The sequence below is a fragment of the Cervus elaphus genome, chromosome 23, assembly GCF_910594005.1.
Source record: "Cervus elaphus chromosome 23, mCerEla1.1, whole genome shotgun sequence".
Taxonomy (NCBI): domain Eukaryota; kingdom Metazoa; phylum Chordata; class Mammalia; order Artiodactyla; family Cervidae; genus Cervus; species Cervus elaphus.
In genome coordinates this window covers 31357280-31377738 of record NC_057837.1, presented here as the reverse complement: position 1 = coordinate 31377738, position 20459 = coordinate 31357280, and the positions used below count along the sequence as shown (strand labels likewise).

The window sequence follows — 20459 nt, the reverse complement described above, 5'->3', positions numbered from 1 at the left end:
TGACTATGTCAAAGCCTTTGACTATGTGGATCACAACAAACTGTGGAAAATTCTTTAAGAGATGGGAATACCAGACCCCCTGATCTGCCTCCTGATAAATCTGTATGCAGGTCAAGAAGCAACAGTTAGAACTGGACATGGAACAACAGACTGGTTCCAAATTGGGAAAGGAGTAGGTCAAGGCTGCATATTATCACCCTGCTTATTTAACTTATAAGCAGAGTACATCATGCAAAATGCCAGGCTGGATGAAGCACAAGCTGGAGTCAAGATTGCCAGGAGAAATATCAGCCTCAGATATGCAGATGTCACCACCCTTATGGCAGAAAGTGAAGAAGAACTAAAGAGCCTCTTGATGAAAATGAAAGAGGAGAGTGAAAAAGTTGGCTTAAAACTCAACATTCAGAAAACTAAGATCATGGCATCTGGTCCCATTACTTCATGGCAAATTGATGGGGAAATGATGGAAACAGTGAAAGACTTTATCTTTTTGGGCTCCAAAATCACTGCAGATGGTGACTGCACCCATTAAATTAAAAGATGCTTGCTCCTTGGAAGAAAATCTATGACCAATCTAGACAGCATATTAAAAAGCAGAAACATTACTTCTGCGACAAAGGTCTAGCTAATGAAAGCTATGGTTTTTCCAGTAGTCATGTATGGATGTGAGAGTTAGATCATAAAGAAAACTGAGTGCCGAAGAATTGATCTTTTTGAACCATGGTGTTGGAGAAGACTCTTGTGAGTCCCTTGGACAGCAAGGAGATCCATCCAGGCCATCCTAAAGGAAATCAGTCCTGAATATTCATTGGAAGGACTGATGCTGAAGCTGAAACTGCAATACTTTGACCACCTGATGTGAATAACTGACTCATTGGAAAAGACCCTGATGCCCGGAAAGATTGAAGGTGAGAGGAGAAGGGGAGGACAAAGGTTGAAATGGTTGGATGATATCACCGACTCAATGGACATGAGTTTGAGTAAGCTCTGGGAATTGGTGATGGACAGGGAAACCTGGCGTGCTGCAGTCCATAGGGTTTCAAAGAGTTGGACACGACTGAGCGACTGAACTGAGCTGAAAGTTAACCCCTAAAGCATCACTATAGAGATTCAAAAACAGAAAGAAGAAAGAGAAAAAGGAAGAGAGAAAGGAAGGAAGAAAAGAAGGGAGGGAGGGAAGAAGGATGAAGAAAGAAAGGATCCTACCAGGAGACGATATGGAAAAAAATAAGGGAAAATAAGCCTCGTTAAATATTGTGTGAGGGGAGTTAAGAGAAAAGAAGAGATTGTTCAGGATCCAAAGCTGGCCTGGAGAAGAAGTGGAACATCAGATAATCATTGTCTTATTAGACTTTTTTCCATTATGATATTCTATTTCTTTGGCAACATCAGGATGCCAGGATTAAAGCACTATTATATGTCTATAAATCTGCTTCTAAGAGGTCAGAAGTATTTTCAGAGCCTCTCTTCCAAACTCTAGGAGGACCAGTTAAGCCTCTGTGTCCATAAGTGAGAGGATTCTGCTGTCCCGGGCTGCTTCCTGGGAGCTGGCTCTTGACTCTGATTATGAGCAATCATATTGTAGCTGGTTCCTTTTTATTCTCTTCACCAATTTAGCATAACTTCTAGTTCATGATGTTGTTTTAGGCAGGGAGGCTAAAAAAACTCTTTCCTTTATACTATAAAATGCACATTAGCTCGGTGCCACCTTCTATTAATACTACTCCTTTTCTTTCTTCTTACCATGGAGACCATTTTTGCTTCCAAAATTACTCGGCTAAAAGAATATGTGTTTTTCTATAGTAAACATATTCTGTTTTCCCCAAAGAATCATGCTTAAAAATGAAATATACACAATTAACATAAGTGGGAAGAGATAAGTTTAGTATTTTTTTTTTCCTTTTGAGGCAGTTCATTTGGTTTGTTAACTACCAATTGTTAATTACCAATATGGGCAAAATACCAGGGTGGGTCCGGGTGGGGAGTCAAGAAAAGCAATGGAGTTGCCCATAACAGGTTGGATCAGACTCTTATTTCTGATTGCAATGTCTTTTTGCTTCTTTAGGCCTAAATTCCTTGAGACTCAGTTTTCTAAGTATTTAAGTGATATAGTGAGTCTATATCCATGGTAAATGAAAAACTATAAGAAAATCTTTCAGTCTTAGTTCCAACTGAAAACAAAAATAAATTTGCTTATCATCGTCATAGCCAACAAGTATAAGAACTTACTGTGCTTCTGGCATTGTAGTATGTGCTTTTTATTTATTATCTCACTTAATATTCTGTATAATCCCATCTGGTCTCAGGTTTATAGATGAGGAAACTGGGGCATAGAGATTAGATATGCAAGGTGATGTGCTGGAATGTAAATTCATTTCGAGGCTAGAATCTACTTTCTTAATCATCATACTATGTGACATCTCCTATGGCTAAATAGTTTATCCTCAAAGGACATTTTCCAGAATTGCATTGACTTTGTATGTGCATCATGTTTTTTAATTTTTATTTTGAAATGTAATTCCCTCCCCACTGTACCTTCAAACTGCACTTGAAAAATGAGAAATTTACTCCCCAAATAAGAAAGGATTATTTTGTGGAGGTCTTTAATCACTGCATATCATAGACAGGATTTGACCATTATGTCATTCTGGATATTTCCAGTGATATGGTCAGAGAAGGAGAAGGAGCTCTATTAATCATGACTGTTGCTTACTATCTTAGAACCTGAGGTTGCTATAAACCTCTCACAAATATTAAGGGTCACATATTAAGGGTCTTCTATGGTGAGGTCCTTTCTTCCAAAGTTCAGACTCGCATGTCTAATTGCCTGCTTGCCATCTCTACTTGGATGTCTAATAGACAACTCAAGTTTAACATGCCTTGAACTAAACCCCTCATGTCCCACCCCAAACCAGCTGCTGCAGCACCCTCCCCATCTAAGTTGATAGCAACTGCATCCATCCACTGCTCGGACCAACAACCTTGGGGTTTTCTCCTCTTTCTTCCTGTAAAACCCTCTACATTTAGCCCATCAAATAGACTTATGGCTTGACTTTCAAAATATGACCAGAATCCAGATACATCACAACCTCCCCTGCTGCTCTCCTGGTCCAAAACTCCATCATCTTTTGCAAGATCTCTGCAATAGATGCTCAAACACTCCTTGTTTCTCTTCCTTTGCTCTGCTACTGTCTATTCAATTACAACCACCAAAGTCTGTCTTCACAACGAAGTCAAATCAGGTCTGCTCACAACCCACCAACAGCTACTCATTTTCCTCGAGAAAGAGCCAAGGCCTTACAGTGGCCCATGAGACACTGCGTGATCCTCCTGTATGTGGTCTTCCAAAAGCTTTATCTCAGGGAGGGATGGGGAATGCAGGCATCCAGACCTCCAGACATCAGTTACATATAAATCCTGCCTGGATGGTAAATGTCATCTGAAATATGGCATGGTAAGTTTCTAGAGGAAGATGAACATGTTCAGTAAGATTCATCTACACGTGTAAGTGTCAAATGTAATCCCTGGGAATTAGAAAGGAGTGCCACTTGAGGGAAATGGTCCCTCTGTAAAACACTGTTACAAATTTCACAGTAATGTATAGGGGAGAAGACTTCAGAAAAGAAGCAATTAGGCTCATGTTTTAGACATTGGGTAAATGAAGTTAAAAAAGGAGACAGACAAATTTGCTGTCATTAAAAAGCCAGGAGATATATATATATATACACACACACATGTCTCTAGTTTAGTCTAGTCGCCAAGTTGCATCCGACTCTCTTGCAAACCCTGGACTGTAGCCCACCAGACTCTTCTGTCCATGGGATTTCCCAGGCAAGAATACTGGAGTGGATTGGCATTTCCTCCTCCAGGGGGGTCTTCCCCACCCAGGGATCTAACCTGAGTCTCCTGCATTGGCAGATGGGTTCTTTGCCACTGAGCCACTGGAGAAGCCTTGCACATACATACACATGCATATATTGAGTTGGCCAAAAAGTTCATTCCATAAGATGTTGTGGAAGAAAACCACAAATGAAGTTTTTGGCCAACCCAATATTATTATTAGTGATATCTGGTGATGTGACACAGCCTAGATAACCGAACATTAGTGTGAAGGCAACTAAGAAATGAGTTCACTTAAATTCTCCCTATTAAAGAAGGGAACACAGTATAAAATCTATGGGGAAAACTAGTGTCAGTGGTCATACATACTTTTCAGAAGAGAGCCCTGCAAAAAAAAAAAAAAGTTTGGGATTAGATATTAATGAGGTGGTAGGATGGAGAAGCAAGTGAAGCAAGAAGATAAAACACTTAATAATCCTCAGGCATTTTAGATGGCCCCATATCATTTAATTCTTACAAAAACTACATGAGAAAAGTATGAGCATCCATTTTATTTTTATTATTTTTTGGCTTGCACAATAGACATATATTGTTTTTTATAGTTTGGAGGCTGGAAATCCAAGATCAGGGTATCAGCATGGTCAGGTCTGGTGAGCGGTATCTTTCTGGCTTGCAGGCAGCCACATTCTCACAAGTTTTCTGGTGTCTCTTCTTAGAAGAGCATTAATCCCATCATGAGGGCCCCACCCTCAATGATTGTCCTCATTTTATAGATGAAGAAACTAAGTCTCAGAAAAGTTTGGGAGTCCTTAACTTCTGAAATGAAGAGCTGGTGAATAAGAACAATTTGTATTCGTCTTCAGATGTCCTGGTCTTACACCCCACTGCTCCTTTTGTGATGAGAGCATCCACCCACTTTCGCCGCCACATTCCCTAGGACAGCACTTCCCTATGGAGAAATACACCCCATCACAAAAGCATCTCACCCAGCATACAGAATGTCTAACAAGGTGACTTAACTACACTCAACTGACAATCAGCTGGATGACTTCCAGGGACTGTCAAGATGCTACTGAAGCTGCATTTATGCATGTGACTTTTTTTTCCGCTTGGAGAAAGGATTGACCCCAGATGTCAAAATGGTACTGGGGAAAAATATACTCTGCTTGACGTCTTTCAGATGAGGCTTAAACAGAGGTCCTGCCCCTCCCAGTCATCAGTGATCTCATAGCACTTCTTGTAAGAGCGAAGGTGTCAACCTCAGCCAGTTTTCCTCATTCCATATTCTATGTGTGTTAGTCGCTCAGTCATGTCCGACTCTTTGCGACCCCATGGACTATAGCCCGCCAGGCTCCTCTGTCCGTGGGATTCTCCAGGCAAGAATACTGGAGTGGGTTGCCGTATATTCTATTTCCATGAATAATTACATTCTTTCTTATTCCACTCTTCACCAGCCTTTGAGGTAAATATCTTTCACCTCTTGCCCTAAATAATGTGGTGATTGTAAGATGCAGAAGAGCTGCTGTGTTTCACACTGGAGAAAGTCCCTTCTTCAAGGTCAATAATGTTGATCACAATGTTATCTGTAAAATATCCTGGAATTTCCCAAGAGGAAGATGAGATGTTCGTATCAAGTATTTATTCTTGTTACTGATACTATATCATTTCTTCTGTTTGCTCCTCAACCAGTAAACAGACTCTCTCTTTATAAGGAACAGGCATACATTGATGACAAATATATTGCTATTAGCTAAGAAAACAGTTCTCTGACACCATCTGGCTGTCTTCGTTTTCAGAATATGGTTATCACGTACGTATGTTTTTAAGGCCAGTACTGAAACGCAAGACGACTGATTCTGTTTTTCAAACCTCTTTATATTCTAGATCTTTATCCAAGAGCTGAGGGGTTTAGTTTAATGTCAAAACGCACTCTGAGTGGGAGCAAGGAAATCTGTGTGAAATGATAATTTAGACAAGGGCCTGTGAGCTCTCTGGGAAGAAAGAACTAAGAAGCAGAGGAAAGGATATGATACGTGGGTGTGATCCAGATGATAACATTACCTAACATTTGTCTTGGGCTTTTCCGGTTTCAAAGAACTTGCAAATATATGATTTCATTTCATACATTCAAGCACACCTTCATGAATTAATTTAGCAAACATTTACTGTCTTGTACTGTTACCTACCCTGTGCTAGCTTTTGTGTTGGGAATACACCTATGAATAAGAAATTTAAGCAGCAGTCTCAAAGAACTGAAAGTCAGGGAAGGAAATACATATTTAAATTAATAATTACAGTTAAAGGTGTTGAAAGCTTTTTATAGTACAATACATACAAAATATTGTGGAAGAATAATGAAAGAGGCAACTCATTTGAGTTGAGTCTTGAAGAAAACTATTCAGATGTAGGTTGGTGGGGTTCAAGTGTCAGATGAAGGATGGATAATCCAGAAGAACACCTATTGAGAGGTAAAAGAGCTTGTTGTTTCTGGAAGATAAGGCTGAATTTATCAGCGCTAATGTGCATGAAGGAGATGCATCCATCTGTCCATCCATTCATCCATCTAATAAGATATTGTTGATCATTTATTTACTATGATGTACAAGCTGGGAAAACAAAGACAAATAATATGGAATCCCGTCCTTCAAGAAAATCACTGTCCAATAGGGAAAATAGACATGGAAACAGATCATTGCTTTTCAGACCTTACCGAGTCTAAAAAAGTACTCCTAGGATCTGGGTTGACACAGAGGAGATACCAAACACTGCTTGGCTCATTTAAGAAAGGCTTCATAGAGAAAAACATCTCTGATTAGATGTATATTGAAGAAAGGCTCTGCCTCGTAGATCAGAGAATGTTGTATTCACATCAGAGGGATGAGGTCATGTGAGAAGCATGTAGGAACACTCAGCATAGGTTACTCAAAATCATGATCAGTGTGGCTTTTGCCCAGCTTCTGCCTGTGCATCTAGAAAGGATGGGAGATGAGTTGGAAAGACTGGTAGGGACCAAATGACCAGGATGTTTGGATTTTGTGCTGCAGGTGACGTGGAACCTCTGAAGAGCTGTAAATCAGGATGGAGATATGTAAAGCAGATTTGTGTTTGGAAAGATCCAAATGGTAGCAACATGGACGCTAGATTAGGGAGCAAAACTGAGAGTGATTTCCTGTTTGGAGATAATTACAGCGGTTTAGGGGACAAATGAGGATCTGAATTAAGTTAACAACAGAAGAATGGATAGGAGGGGCTGTATTTGGAGATCTTAGTGGGGTAGATGGTTATTATTTTGTGGGGGTGCAAAGGGAAGGGGAATTTAGGCTAGCATCTGGGAGAATCATGCTGTCATAGACCAGAACAGGGCAAGAAGGAAGAGTAAAGTGATGGGACTTGTTCCCCATCGTGACGGAAGTGGAGAAGGAGAAACTTGGGCCTGCTGTGAGCAGTTCACTATATGTCGGCATCATTAAATGCTACCAAGAGCATGAAAAGGGCAGGTTCTGAAATTCATAATGAACTGGTGAAATACAGATGCCGCGTGTTAACACGAATGCAGAAATGAAGAAACTAAAGCTTGGGTCTCTTAACTGCTCAGGAATCCAGGAATTCTAGCTCCTAGGCTAGTGCACTTTCCATTATATTGTGCAGTGACTTTTTTGGAATTCATCAGCCATCCAACCTGTGACTTTCTGGGTCTGGAGGGTAAGCACTATGAGTCTTGATCTATTTTGAGACGAGTTCAGAGCCTGACACATCTAGAAACACAGAATATATTCAGTGCCAAAACTTATGAATTTGACCAAGTAATTAAAATTTTCTTTAATTTAAAAATACAATAATACAGGGATGCTTATAGACAACTGATTTATTTAAAACAATGTTGAATTTCAATGACTGATTATTATAAAAATTGTTTACCATGAAAGAAACTGCCCCCAAAATTCTGTCTCCCTCGTCACTGAATTTCTTAATTTAAAACTGATGAATATTTGTGGAGATAGTACCGTGTGGATTCTTTATAATTTTATGAGAGTTCTTCAACAGCTACTTGAAAGAATTATTAAACTCACCTAGAACTATTGATTTAATAACTAAAATAACTTTTAAAATATTTATGTCTAAAATAAATTATATAAATTACTATACATTGATAAATTCACTGTTAATATAATTCTAAAACATTAGTCACATATACTCCTATATTACTAGTGCCAGTTACAGCTTAATTACAAAATCTGAAAAGTTCTTAATTGATGAATTTCAATTAATTTATTTTTAATGTCAAAAACAGAAACTGAATAGAATGGTATGTTTTAAATGTAAGACTATTCCCTCAACAATGCCTAAACATTGTATATAGCCAGAAAGTATAATTTATTACTTCAAGTAAATATTTACCGGGAATTTTGGTTTCACACAAACACAAAACCATCAATTCACACAGTGCATTCACATTATTATACTAGTTTATTCACATACATGTAGGTATTTTAAAGATTCTTTTGTCTTTCTTTAAAGGATTCTTTTTGTGATAAAGGATTACTTTTATGCTTCCCAACTGTAGAGAGTAACTGTGAATAAAAAGCCATAGAGAAATAATTTAGATTGCCATGTATTTATTTTGCATATTCCCCATTATCTATATATTGAACAAACATGATTCAACTGTCTGCTTGGGCCCATTATCCTACAGAGATGTTTAATGACGTCATAGGAGAGAATGACGTCACATTTTCAATATTATGACATAAGTGTAAGCTTAAGGAAAAGGAACAGATGGCTGCAAGAGAGAAAAACCCTTGTTTAAATTACACTAAAACCAGAAGTTGGCTCTGAATTGCAAAATGTAATTAAAACTTCATTTTAAAATGCATTTCACAGTTTATCCACGCTAGGAAGAGCTTTTTACCATATGAACTTTGCAGCTGCCACAGAGCACAAAAGAGGTTGCGTTTTTCATGTAAAGCGATACATAGTTCATGGAATGATGGTATTGAGGAGAGTGAAGATAAATCTCATAGACATGGCAATCCTATTTGTTAAAATGTCACATTTCTTGGGAATGGTGTCAGAGTCATGAAAAATGGCTTTAGAGGAAAAAATTACTTGTGGGAGGTTTTGGTGGCTATAATACGCTGGAGAGAAGACAGGACCAGTGTCTTCATTTGTTGTTGACATTGGGCTGAATTGCCCAAGTGTCTGTGTTAAAGAGTGCAATTTGGGATAATTAACACATACCAATTACCAGCATAAGTTAATTAGCTGCATTTTATTCAGCATTTTTAGGTATACTAAGTAGTTTTGCTCCATTTCAGTTTGTCCAATATTTGTCTGGATTTTCTATTTCTTTCTAAACAGGTCTTTTTACTTTACTTTTACTTTACTTCTTTTAAATAGTAAAAGGAAAACTATGACAAGCAATAATTGGGGAAATTTGCCTAACACTTTAAAGGTTAAAAAATAATTTTTCTTAACCCCTTTCAATAGATGAGCAAAAAAGACTTGGAGGCTTCAGTGACTTTCTCAAGGTCACTCAGAAAGTAGGTGCTGTTGTCAGAGGCAGGATCAGACACTGTGTCCCCAGGACCCTCTCTTTCTCCATTGTCCCAGACAGGCATAGAATATGCACTGCATTCGTGAAGGGATAGCTGTGGCCAGTGTCACTACACAACACCACACTGAAATGTGCTCATGTTTTGTGTGTGTTTCTGTCTCACTGAGTACGCTCTACAAACCAATGTAGATTTCTTAAGAAATTTTCCAGGAGTATAGCTGATTTACAATATTGCATTAGTTTCTGCTGACAGCAAAGTGAATCAGTTATACATATAAATACATCTACTCTTTTTTAGATTCTTTTCCCATATAGGTCATTATATAGTATTGAGTAGAGTTTCCTGTACTATACACTAGGTTCTTTTTAGTTATCTGTTTTATATATAGTTATATGTTAGTGTGTATATGTCAATCCCAATCTCCCAATTTATCCCTTGCCTCCTTTCGCCCCTGATAGCCATAAATTTGCTTTCTATGTCTGTGACTCCATTTCTAGTAATAAGTTCATTTTTACCATTTTTGAAGATTCCACCTATAAGTGATAGCATATGATATTTGTCTTTCTCTGAGACAGAGATTGTCTCTGTGTATGACAGTCTCTAGGTCCATCCATGTTGCTGCAAATGGCATTATTTTGTTCATTTTTATGGCTGAGTAGTATTCTATTGTAAATATGCACCACATCTTCTTTATCCATTCCTCTGTAGTGGGTATCTAGGTTGCTTCCATGTCCTGGCTACTGTAAATAGTGCTGCAATGAACACTGGGACACATGTACCTTTTTGAATTATGATTTTTTTCATATATATGCCCAGGATTGGAATTTCTGGATCATATGGTAGCTTTAGTTTTAGTTTTTTAAGGAACCTCCATATTTTTCTCCGTAATGGTTGTATCCATTTATATTCCCATCAACAGTGTAGGAGGTTTCCCTTTTCTCCACACCCTTTCCAGCATTTGTTGTTTGAAGAGTTTTTTTTTCCTTTTCTTTTTTAATTGGAGGATAATTGCTTTACAATGTTGTGTTGGTTTCTGCTGTACAACAATGCAAATCAGCCATATATATATATGTGTGTGTGTGTGTGTATATGTGTGTATATATGTGTGTGTGTATATATATGTGTGTGTGTGTATATATGTGTGTTTGTGTATATATATGTGTGTGTGTATATATGTGTGTGTGTATATATGTGTTCGTGTATATATATGTGTGTGTGTATGTGTGTGTGCATATATATGTGTGTATATATATGTGTATGTGTGTGTATATGTGTGTGTATGTGTGTATATATATGTGTGTGTGTGTATATATATGTGTGTGTGTGTATATATGTGTATATATATGTGTGTGTATATATATGTGTGTGTATATGTGTATGTGTATATATATGTGTGTATGTGTATATATGTATATATACACTCCCTCTTGAGCCTCCCCACCCCCACCACCCCACCCATCGAGGTTATCACAGAGCACCACGCTGAGCTCCCTGTCTTATATAGCAGCTTCCTACTAGCTATCTATTTTACACATGATAGTGTATATATGGGGCTTCCCAGGTAGCTCAGCTGGTAAAGGATCTGCCTGCAGTGCGGGAGACCTGGGTTCAATCCCTGGGTTGGGAAGATCCCCTGGAGGAGGGCATGGCAACCCACTCCAGTATTCTTGCCTGGAGAATGCCTGGTGGGCTGCAGTCCATGGGTTGAAAGGAGTCCGACATGACTGAGCGACTAAGCACAGCACAGTGCATGTATGTAATGCTACTTTCTCAATTCGTCCTACCCTCGACTTTCTTAGTCTGTCCTACCCCACTTGATGATAGCCTTTCTGATTGGTGTTAGGTGATACCTCATTGTAGTTTTGAGTTTCTCTAATAAGTAGTGATGCCGAACATCTTTTCATGTGCCTCTTAGCCATCCATGAGTCTTCTTTGGAGAAGTGTCTATTTCGATCTTCTGTCCATTTTTTATTGTTTTTTTTATATTGAGCTGCATTAGCTGTTTGTATATTTTGGAAATCAATCCCTTGTTGTTTGATTCATTTGCAAATATTTTCTACCATTCTGCAGGTTGCAATGTAGATTCTTATGTAAAATTTAATTGCAGAAATAACTAAGTTTATCCATTAGGCATGGTGACATGTTTAAAGGCATCTAGTTTTTCTTATATTTTCCTATCGTCTGCAATAGTGGTGACAGACGAAATGTCAGTGGACATTAGGAAATGGGAAAGGAGCAGTGTCATTAGTAAATATTTGCTTTTAAAAATACTCATGTGCTTATCAGGGCCTTACTTTGTTCCTGATTAATTTCTTTTTTCGCTTGTTTGTTTTTGGTTTTTTAAAAATATTTATTTATTTGACTGCATCAGGTCTTAGTTTTCGCACATGGGATCTTTGTTGCATCTTTGGGATCTTTCATTGTAGTGCATGGATTCTCTAGTTGTGGCCCACGGGCTTAGTTGCCCTGCAGCATGTGGGATCTCAGTTCCCTGATGAGGGATTGAACCTATGTCCTCTGCATTACAAGGTGGATTCTTAACCACTGGACCACCAGGAAAGTGCCTGCATTTCTCACTCAGTAGTTAGATCTGAGTCAATTTGACTAAATAAGTTGTCTTTACTATATATACTGTGTATAATGTATATACTCTACAATGCATATTCATTCCTGTCCCCACATACATTTCATATATAATGCATGCAAAAGCATAGTCCTAACAATAAATTATTAAGAAATACAGCACTGTATGCAGAGAATTCTACATGTTATAAACCATTTCATGTGCAAAACATGCTAATTTTTTTAAAGTATTTCCATTCTATTTACATATATTAAAATATTTTGGTCAAGTTTAAGTTTGCTAAATTTCTGCCTGGAATTGTTTTTGAATGGTTTCATATTAATTCACTAGTATGCATAGGAATTAAAAGGATACAGTTCCAAGGATACCAAATGATTATTTGGGGGTGGCTTTACAAAAACGCCCTTATGGTTAAGCCACCATAATCACAATGGACTATTCATGTTGAAGCCAGAAAGTGGGTCTTGCTCCTTGCTACATCCTAGTGTCTGATATATGGTACTTTTAGACACTTAACAAATATTTGGTGAGTGAAAGAATAAATGAAATTATTCTTCACTCCATTACTTCATCTAATTAAGAGCATGAAAAATGTATCAAAATTGCATCCTTTGAAGAGGTGGGCAAATTTGGCATGAATAATCACGGCTAAAGAGAATAACACGTGTTGATCGTCCATCCCCTATGCCCTGTCTTCTCTTTCAGAAACCCTCAGGTAAAATTCCTCTGCCTTCCATGGGGAGAAATTTTCAGAGAGATGTGCCGTGTTCCTGCACTTAATTATCATTGTGCCCCTAATCAAACTCTAGGCCCTGGGTTTCCATCAAAGCCCTCTGTTTTGTTAAATACATAATTAAGTAGAAAAAGACTGAAGCACAGCACCTGTCTGTTGCCCTCCCAGGGGCTTGGAGTTTGATCAATAAATAGCTAGTGCCCAAATACCTTCCAACCATGTCTTTCTACCCCACCTTCCTTGGTAATGAAAGAATTTTGTTATCATAAAAATACCCACAGCTACTCTACAGTCCATTGCAGATAAAACTTCCTTGGAGGCAGATAGCAACAAGACCCTTCCTGGGTTGTCTTCTTCCATCACATATACCCTGTATTAGGCCAGGCCCAGAGGCAGGGCTATGATGACATGCCACCTGAAAATGTGGCTGGAGTTTTAACAGATAGTCAAGTTCTAGTAAGTGATTAAAAGGCACAAAGCCTTTGTGGATTAAAAGCCCAGACAGCAACACAGAAGTGCTGGTGTTATTTTCTGACAAATGTTGACTTTGGGTGGCTGTAACTGTCAAGGGCACCCCCCTGCGATGTTCCCTGGGGTTACACCCGCTGCATTCCTGGGCACTTCCACCGGCCTGCATTTCCTAAAGAGAACAGATGGTTAGGGGAGGGGACTAGACACAGAAGCAGATTTATCTTGTCAGGCTGTCGTCTCCAGGCAAATGACCTGAAGCAGGTCAGAAATGGTCACATGACAACAATGTGGTTTAGTGTCCTAAGGTGATGGCCATTCATTAACCCTTCCCTCTCAGGGTCCCAACTGCTGCTTTCGGCTAGGCCTATCACAGTTTTGTTGTTGTTGTTGTTTTATGTGTATGTGCATGTATTTTAAGATAAAATGCCCTATGTCTGAATGCAAGTGAAGAGTTACATATCTTCAAAAATATTTATTGCTTTAATGGATTATGGACACCCTGAAGTATTTTATTTTTTATCATATATCATTTATTTACTTATATTTCCCTACTATTAAGTACTCTGACTCTGAAGTAATTGTATTTTGTATTTTCAAATGATAGAAATCCTACCTTTAAAGAGAGGAATGAACAGTTTTACAGGGATTGAAAGCCTGTAAAAAGCTAGAAAGCCCTGTGTCCTAAAAAAGGGTCACAGGACAGAGCCAGCATCTTAACTTGCTACTGGCGACCACAACAGCCTGTGGGTTCAGAATCTTCTCCTTTATGCCCCCAAATTTCTGTTGTTGTTTTCCTGAAAGCCTTGTTTTCAGGATTCTCTTCTTTTTGTGTGTGTTGTCTCTGCATTTTGTTACACGAAATACATGTTCTTTTGTGATGTGTCCCCATTATAGAAGCTGAAGTCTTTGCCCTTTCAATACAGATCAGACTGTGTGTGCAGCCCAGTGGACCTCGGAGAGTCTGTGAAAAGATGACCTAGTCAAACGTTAGCCTGGGAACTGTCTTGCTGTGAACACTCACATCAAAAAGCTAAAGTTGCCCGCCTCTGCCCCCCTGAATTTTTTCGTCTGTTACTTTATTTGGTTTGTTTTTCCCACTGCACTCCTTTTTGTGAGGCCATTTTCCCTAATTTGCCTGTGCTCTGAAATATTCATACTTATAGGGACAGTACTGTTTTTTTAAGACACTGGAACCCTAAATCATCCCTGTGTGGGTACAGAATGGGTGACTGTTCTAGGATTGGTCTCAGGATTTTCTAGGATGTCCTGAGTTTGACTGATGTCAGGTCAAGCTCAACTTTCCTTCCCAGGCCATTTTAAAAAGAGGCAATGATCTACAAGCAATAAATGCTGGAGAGGGTGTGGAGAAAAGGGAACCCTCTTACACTGTTGGTGGGAATGCAAACTAGTACAGCCACTGTGGAAAACAGTGTGGAGATTTCTTAAAAAACTGGAAATAGAACTGCCATATGACCCAGCAATCCCACTTCTGGGCATACACACTGAGGAAACCAGATCTGAAAGAGACACGTGCACCCCAATGTTCATCACAGCACTGTTTATAATAGCCAGGACATGGAAGCAACCTAGATGCTCATCAGCAGATGAATGGATAAGGAAGCTGTGGTACATATACACCATGGAATATTACTCAGCCGTTAAAAAGAATTCATTTGAATCAGTTCTAATGAGATGGATGAAACTGGAGCCCATTATACAGAGTGAAGTAAGCCAGAAAGATAAAGAACATTACAGCATACTAACACATATATATGGAATTTAGAAAGATGGTAACGATAACCCTATATGCAAAACAGAAAAAGAGACACAGAAGTACAGAGCAGACTTTTGAACTCTGTGGGAGAAGGTGAGGGTGGGATGTTTTGAAAAAACAGCATGTATATTATTTATGGTGAACCAGATCACCAGCCCAGGTGGGATGCATGAGACAAGTGCTTGGGCCTGGTGCACTGGGAAGACCCAGAGGAATCAGGTGGAGAGGGAGGTGGGAGGGGGGATCGGGATGGGGAATACGTGTAACTCTATGGCTGATTCATATCAATGTATGACAAAACCCACTGAAATGTTGTGAAGTAATTAGCCTCCAACTAATAAAAAAAAAATTAAAAAAAATAAATAAAAAGAGGCAATGAAATGGCAGTCAATGAAACTGAGATAGTATAGCTTTATCATTCAAAAGAAAATACATATACAAGTGTGTGTACACATATATGTGTACCTATATATGTTGATTTTATGAGTAAAAAATAAACAGATATATATACAGACATATATATGTATGCATATATATATTTATATATATGTTTTTATTTATTTATTTATTTATTTATTTATTTTTTCAGTGGGTTTTGCCATACATTGATATGAATCAGCCATAGATTTACACGTATTCCCCATCCCGATCCCCCCTCCCACCTCCCTCTCCACCCGATTCCTCTGGGTCTTCCCAGTGCACCAGGCCCGAGCACTTGTCTCATGCATCCCACCTGGGCTGGTGATCTGTTTCACCATAGATAATATACATGCTGTTCTTTCGAAACATCCCACCCTCACCTTCTCCCACAGAGTTCAAAAGTCTGTTCTGTGATTTATTAAAATATTTTTAAAGACTCAATTTTATTTTATTTAATTATTTTTTAAATCTTTTGGCTGCATGGCCATGTAGGATCTTAGTTCCCTGATCAGGGGTATAGTTTGATTTTCTGAACAGAGAAGCCCTACTGTTTTAGAAGTTAAGGTTTATCTCACAATTTCCAGTGAAGGGTTATGTTCTATTAAAGCCAAGCATCATTTTCTAGGGCTTCCCTGATGGCTCAGTGGTAAAGAATCTGTCTACCAATGTAGGAAATGCGAGTTGAATTTCTGGCTTGGAGAAGGAAATGGCAACCGAGTCTAGTATTCTTACCTGGGCAATCCCATGGACAGAAGAACCTGGTGGGCTATAGTCCATGGCATTGCAAAGAGTCGGGCATAACTGAGCAACTGAGCAAGCATCATTTTCTAACTTGCTTACATGTCTGGCTATAAACAGATAGATTCTTTAAGAAACATAAAGATTCTTTAAGAATTAGCTGGAGCTAGTTTAAGCAGTAGGGCAGGCTGAACATTCAAAGGAAAACTTCCAAGCAGAGTACATGTGAAATAATGAATAAAATGAAAGGGGACAAAAGATCATATTTTAAAATGCCTGTCTAAGCTGGTAGGAAAGCAAAGGACTTGCTCGGGGTGTGGGGTGGGGCGGGGGGCAGAAACAAGAGAGATAGCAGAGAAATGAGGTGTAGGGGTGATCCAGAGCTGCCATTTGCCCACCTGTTTTTTTTATTGAGGTGTAATTGATGTATAATATGTAACTTTCTAGTGTACAACATAGTGATTCACAACTTTTAAAGCTTGTATTCCATTTACTAGTTATAAAATATTGACTATATTCCCTGTGTTGTATAGAATGTCATTGTGGCTTATTTATTTTATACATAGTAGCTTATACCTCTTAATCCCCTTCTGCGACCTTGTCCCTCCCCCTACCCTCTCCCCACTGGTAACCACTAGATTGTTTTCTTTATCTGTGAGCTTATTTCTTTTTTGTTATGTTCATTGGTTTGTTGTATTTTTTTAGAGTCCACATATAAGTGATATCATATAGTGTTTGTCTTTCTCTAGTAGTACACTATCTATCCATCTAGTTGCAAATGGAAAAATTTCATTCCTTTTTATGACTGAGTTTTGTATATCACTTCTTCTTTATCCAGTCATCTGTTGATGGGCCCTGAGGTTACTTCCATATCTTAGCAATTGTAGATGATGCTACTGTGAGCACTGGGGGTCCACGTATCTTTTCAAATCATTGTTTTTGGCTTTTGGGGCTTTATATCCAGGAGTGAAATTTCTGAGTCACATACTACTTCTATCTTTAGTTTTCTGAGAAACCTCCATACTGTTTTCCATGTGACTATACCAACTTACACTCCCACCAACACTGTACAAAGGTTTCCTCATCTCCACATCCTTGCCAACATTTGTTACTTGTGTTCTTTTTTATGATGGCCATTCTGACAGGTGTGAGATGATATCTCACTGTGGTTTAATTTGCCTGATGATTAATGATATTGAGCATCTTTTCATGTGCCTGTTCATCATCTCTCTGTCTTCTTTGGAGAAATATATATTCAGATCTTCTGCCCATTTTTTAATCAGACTGCTGTTTTTCTGTTACCTGGAGGGTTTTAAAGGGTGAAGTGAGAAAGTGCTGGGCTGAACAGAGATAAATCAGAGATACAGCCTCCACCAGCACATAAAGGGAGAACTCCTTTTACTCCCCCTAAAAACACCCATGTGGGTGGACTCAGTAAAAACCTGGCCCACAGAAGGAGTCTTTAGAGATTTTATTTCTTCCTCAGTCTTGTCTTCTGGTGGAATGGAGGTAGTCAGGAAAAGAGTCTTCCATGAGAATCAATAACGACAAACCTGTACTTACTGAATTTAGGGGCCAAAATTCATAGCATCTGTGTGGTTCTAAAACCCTCAAACATTTAAGCTTTCACAAAAAGACAAATATGGCACAATTCCACATATATGAGATACCTGCAGTAGTCACATTCGTAGAGACAGACAGTAGAATGGTGGCTGCCGTGGACTGGGGTGGGGAGCGGGGAGGGGAGAGGGGATGTTGTTGTTTCAGGGGCATAGAGTTAAGGTTGTGCAAGATGAAGAGAGTTCTAGAGACTAGCTGCCCAACAATGTGAATGTACCGAAAACAACCAAACTTGACACTTCAAAATGCTTGAGGTGGTAAATTTTATGTTATATGTATTTTCAGTTCAGTTCAGTCGCTCAGTCATGTCCAACTCTTTGCAACCCCAAGGACTGCAGCATGCCAGGCCTCCCTGTCCATTGCCAACTTCCGGAGTTTACTGAAACTTATGTCCATTGAGTTGGTGATGCCATCCAACCATCTCATCCTCTGTCGTCCCCTTCTCTTCCTGCCTTCAATCTTTCCCAGCATCAGGGTCTTTTCCAATGAGTCAGTTTTTCATATCAGGTGGCCAAAGTACTGGAGTTTCAGCTTCAGCATCAGTCCTTCCAATGAATATTCAGGACTGATTTCCTCTAGGATGGACTGGTGGGATCTCCTTGCAGTCCAAGGGACTCTCAAGAGTCTTCTCCAACACCACAGTTCAGAAGCATCAATTCTTCAGCAGTATGTATTTTACTACAGTAAAAATTGGTTTATAATTTTTAAAAATTTAGTTTAAAGTAGTCTCAAGTTAGTAATGCCCCCTACCTATAAGAAACAAACAAAACAAAACAAAAAAACAGGAAAATACCCTCCAACCTGGGACTCATAATAATTTCCAAGCAATCTAAGATCACAGTAATATTTTACAAGGAAATAATGAATGAGGGCCAGGAGAACCAACGAACTATAAAGTCAGAGTAAAAAGACAGTGGAAATTAGGTTTATTAACTACAAAGTTAAGATTGTATTTTTGATAATTTTTAAAAGATGAAGCTGAAAATATGATGAAGGAAAAATAAATAATCAAAATTAACCAAGGAGAATTGAAAAGTAACCAAATGGAACTTATATAAGAAAAAATCTATAGTTCTTAATATTATAAACCAAACTGATGGACTAAGCAGCAGATTGATTCCACTGGAGAGAGAGAAGTAGTAAATAGGAAGATGGGACTGAAGAAATTACAGCTCAAAGACATAGATGGATAATGAAGTTCAGGTATTTAGATCCTACATGTATCAACTCACAGTTTACAATGCAAATAATAGGGAAATAGGAAGCAATATTTGAAGAGACACTGGCTGAAGTTTTTCAGAAACAATGGAAAATACCTTCCTACTCAGGAATCCCAAGCAACAAAATAAAACAGAAATTCACACTGAGATAGCTCATAGGGGGAAATACAGAACAGGTGACAAAGATGCTACAAGTAATCTGAAAAAAGGACACATAACTTAAAAGGAAACACAATTACTTAAAGCTGATATAACAGCAATACTTATCAGCTGAAAATGGAATATCTTTAGAGGACTTAGGGAGAATAACTTTTAAATAGAATTATCCATTCTAATTCATTATTATAAATTATCTATTATATTAAATTATTCCTTATGAATGAAGGAATAAAGTCATTTTCAGACACATGAAACCTAAGTATTTATCACCAAAACAGACCCTCAGTAAAGGAACTTCAAATGATGTACCTCAGGATATAAGTAATATTTCAAGGATAAAGATCTGACATGTGAGGAAAAAATGGTAAGCAAAGGAAAAAAGCAAAAACACTAATCTAAATATACATTGACCATGTTTTTAACAACAAAATAATATCTAATCACTGGGTTTTAAAAAATCAAGTAGACCCCACATCCTGAAAAATTTAGCATATAACTTAGATTACAATTGAGGCTAAAGGATTTTAAAGTCCTTATATTACTAGGAAGGAAGGAAGGTAAAAATATTTACTGTATTCAAAACTTTTAAAATTCTATGCATTAAATATACATGTTGATTTTTCTACTGTAACCACTAATAGAATATAAAGAGTATACATACCTTCCAAAGAAGGGGAAAAATAGAATACGGAGATGAAAATGAAACAATAAAAATAAATCAAGAAATTTTAACAGTAACTACGACAAAAAATCAGTAAACATAGTGAATGTAAAAAATTGGGTTTACCATATAAAAAGAATATGGCTGGGTAAAACTTCAAACCCAGCCATATGCTTTTTATATAAGACACAAGTAAACTATAAAGACAAATAGGTAAAGATTGGTATAGGCACATTCAGTTCAGTTCAGTTCAGTCGCTCAGTCGTGTCCAACTCTTTGTGACCCCATGGACTGCAGCACACCAGGCCTCCCTGTCCATCACCAACTCCTGGAGCTTACTCAAACTCATGCCCATCGAGTCGGTGATGCCATCCAGCCATCTCATCCTCTGTCGTCCCCTTCTCCTCCTGCCCCCAATCCCTCCACAGCTTTTAAAACCAAAAAACCCCTCTAGTATTCACATTACAATGTAAAGCAGCTCAATATATGTTGATATATTTCAATTCACCAGGAAAAATAATAATTTGTATGTATGTGATAACATAGCTTCAAAATATATGATGCAAAAATTGAAATATGTACAATCAGAAACTAAAAATCCACCATGATGGATTTTAACATACTTCTCATGGTAACCAATAGATTGAGAAATCAAAAAATCAGTAGAAATATAGAATATTTGAA

The 20459-nt window shown here is 38.2% G+C and overlaps 1 protein-coding gene across 2 annotated transcripts in view; it reads right to left on the bottom strand.

Annotated features, from left to right (window-relative positions):
- Positions 1 to 20459, bottom strand: part of PTER (phosphotriesterase related) — a 73738-nt gene that overhangs the window by 10560 nt on the left and 42719 nt on the right. The gene's annotated exons all lie outside the window — the stretch shown is intronic.